Here is a 3,666-nt window from a genome sequence, read left to right on the forward strand (position 1 = left end):
ATGCCCTTTCAGGAAGGAAGCTGCCATCCTTACCTGGTCTGGCCTACATTGTGACTTCAGACCCACAACAATGTGGTCGACTCTTACCTGCCCCCTGGGCAATTAGGGATGGGCAGGAAATGCTGCCGGGCCAGCGACACCCTCATCTTGTGAATGAATAAAGGAAAATAAAAGTCTCTACCCAGTGTGAATCTGCATGTTCAATGATGTTGTGAACATTTCCAAAGCTAAGTTCTCGATATGCAAAACTTTATGAACTGCCAAAACCGTTGTTCATTACTTGGTGTGAAAAAGAGAAAAAAAATCAACCAATATATTTAGCTTGTTTACTTCAAAGAAAATAGCAATTTCTTCAAATCAATTCAGTGACTGCATTTTCTTCATCAGTGAACCATTCCAGTAAGTCTGTACTCCACACTCTGAAGATCACTCATATCCTTCATTGTTGATGCCTATTTTGTTCCACAAATCCTAAAGACACAAGTAGCTTTATTATTGGGCAGCAGGCGAGAGTTTCAAAGCGTTTCTAAGGTGCCCCAGTGTCGACTTTAGATTAGATTACTTACAGTGTGGAAACAGGCCCTCCGGCCCAACACGTCCACACCGACCCGCCAAAGTGCAACCCACCCATACCCATACATTTACCCCTTACCTAGCACTACGGGCAATTTAGCACAGCCAATTCACCTGACCCGCACATCTTTGGACTGTGGGAGGAGACCGGAGCAAACCCACACAGACCCGGGAGAACATGCAAACTCCACGCAGTCAGTCGCCTGATTCGGGATTGAACCTGGGTCTCAGGCGCTGTGAGGCAGCAGTGCTAACCACTGTGCCACCGTGCCGCCCACAAGGGGAGAGCGCGAACGCAGACCCCCACTACCACAAATTTTGCTGTTGAGTATCCCGCATTTGGTGACATCGCAGGCGTCAGCACACCCGAAGTGCAATGGGATAGCCTCGTCCTGGGAGCGCCACCGCAATGATCATGGTATCTCCCCTGCCAGGTTAGTATAGAGACTTGTAGAGACTCTTCTTCATGAATCTCTGCCTTACCCACAGAGACAGTATATTTAATAGGAATTAGACAAAGACATATCAGTCACATGGGCGATTGTCATTACATAGTTTAAAGCTGGTAATTATGACCTTACAAAGCTTGATGAATGGCGATGTCCTGCGTTAACGTATGAATGGATTACAGAAACTGATTATCGTATTGTTCATGATTATGTGTTGATGGGAAGAGATTAAGGCTGGAGGGTTCTTCCTTCAGTAAATGGGGGATTCACTTACCTATGCTAATATGGAGGGGAGGTAAGACAATGGGAGCGGGAGGCAGTTTAACAGGGTTGTGCCCAGGGCTCTCAGTCTTGTCTGGAAAGGGCAAATTCCTCTGTCTGGGGTTACGGGGGAATCCACATGTGTGGCTGCAAGAGGTTCTATTTTGAGATATTGTCAGCCTCCCCCCTTCTGAGGTGTTCTGTCTGTATTGAAAGAGTACAGGCCTTCAGTTAATGAAATATGGCCTTTGGCAAGGGAATGTTTAACCCTTGAGACCCCACAGTGTCCTGAAAGAGAAACAAAAGGTATGGAACAGGCCCCTCTATGGTATTTTAACTTCCTCGTTCTGACCAGGAATCTGTTGACCAGAATTGGATGCAATGATTGACTGTGACCTAACTAGAGCTTTGTCAATGGTCAGCATCTTTTCCATGAGTTTGTTATCATTCCCCCATTAATGAAGCCCAGCATCCCATTTGTTTTACTCAAAACACTTTATGTTTTCTCTCCTTTAATAAGTGGTACACATTGTCCCCCATTCCTGCTGTCCTGCACGTTGTGTCTGTGCCATTCAAATATATATTGACTTTCTACATTGCTTCTCTCAAAATGAATGAACTTATTGTGTGTTCTCATGAAGAGACATATTCCACTCAAATTATTAACTCTCCTCCACACATTCTACCGCCTGGAAAACAGAAGAGTGTAGCACCGGAATAATCGGCCCACCATGTCTGTGTGGATCATGAAGCTATTCCAAACTAATTCCATCTGCCTGTACATGATCCATATCTCTGCCAACCCATGTCTGCTTATGTGTCTGCCCAAATGCCTCTTAAACGTTGTGATTGTTTCTGCTTTTCCCAACTCTCAGGCAAGTACATTCTAGTCACTGTCCACCTTCTGCACAAGAAAATTGCCAACACAACTGCCTTTAAACTTGCACATGTTATTGGAAATGCTCAGCAGATCATGCAGCATCTGTGAAGAAAAATCAGTTAATGTTTCGGGTCTGGTCACCCTTCCTCAGAAACGTTAACTTTAATTTATCTTCATAGAAGCTGCTCGACCTGCTGAACATTTCCCGAAAATGTTTTGTTTCTGGTTTACAGCATCTGCAGTTGTTTCAGTTTTCATTTCCTTTAAACTTGCCCCTACTCCCCTTAAATCTATGGCCTCTAGAATTTGCCATTTTCACCGTGGAAAAGGATTCAGATTATTCACTCTGAGCCTTTCAGATCACCCGCAGCCACTACCTTCACAAGACAAAAATCCAAGTCTTTCCAACCTCTCCCAATCCAGGCAACATCCTTGTAAACCTTTTCTCTCACTGCACTAAGCCTCCACATCCTCCTTTTTATATGGTGATCAAAACAGCACACAATACCCCAAAGGTGGCCTAATGATAGTTTTATATTCACTCCCCTGACAGAAGAAGGCAAGCCTGCCATCCACCTCCTTCACCACTTTCAGGGAGCTGTGAACTTGCCCCTGAAGATCCCTCTGTATATCAATGCTGCTGAGAGGCCTTCGGTTTAGTGAATACATTCCTCTTGCAATGAGCCTCCCAAAATACATCACCTCACACTTGTCTGGATTAAAATCTATCTCCGTATGGGTTTACCAACGGATCTCTTTCTTGCTGTATCCATTGACACCATTTTTCACGATTCACAACTTCATCAATTTGTACCATCTAGAAACTTGCTAATTAAATCATTTACATTTCCATGCTAATCATTGGTATATGTTACAGACAATAGATTATCCAATTCTGATCCTTGTGTAATAACACTGACCACAGAACTCCAGCCAGCAACATGCTGTGGAAGGAACATATTTCATTTAGTCAGTCAGTTAGAAAGCATTCCAGGCATTGGTGTGGCATTAGATGTTCCAAGATATTCACAGTCCTGGTTAAAACACCCTAGAGCAGATTTTCAGTTCTGTGTACACTACCTAGGGACTCCTCCAGAACCCAGTATAAAACAGTAAACATTATCTCCTGCTGTGGAAGGACAACCTGTGTTGGTCTGAGCATGAACACAGAGTAGATTTACCTTGATGATAATCTAACCCCTGAAGACAAACAACCGGAACAAGTTAACCAAGTACAAAAAAAAACATGTTATGGCACAGAAAGGGGCCCATCAAATCCAAGCTGGCTCTCTGTAGCAGAATCCATTATTCTCATTCTCCAGCTGTTCCCAAAACCCTGAAAGTTTATTTCTCTCATATCTGATATAATTGTATTCATTAATCATGGATCACCTCTACTTGCACCACCATAATAGGCAGCATGTTCTGCATATTTCCAGCCAGTGGAACACTTGCTCATCTCCCACTTTCTCAAAACGTTATACCTAATCTTAAATTTTGAGC

At 43.6% G+C, this 3,666-nt stretch overlaps 1 non-coding gene across 1 annotated transcript; it reads right to left on the reverse strand.

Moving 5' to 3' along the window:
* Positions 1–851: 851 nt before the first annotated feature.
* On the reverse strand, positions 852–1,015 carry LOC132813706 (U1 spliceosomal RNA). Its single transcript, XR_009644140.1, has one exon. It is a non-coding gene; the product is annotated as a U1 spliceosomal RNA (small nuclear RNA).
* Positions 1,016–3,666: the final 2,651 nt, after the last annotated feature.

Source organism: Hemiscyllium ocellatum, unplaced genomic scaffold (genome assembly GCF_020745735.1).
Source record: "Hemiscyllium ocellatum isolate sHemOce1 unplaced genomic scaffold, sHemOce1.pat.X.cur. scaffold_442_pat_ctg1, whole genome shotgun sequence".
Classification (NCBI taxonomy): Eukaryota; Metazoa; Chordata; class Chondrichthyes; order Orectolobiformes; family Hemiscylliidae; genus Hemiscyllium; species Hemiscyllium ocellatum.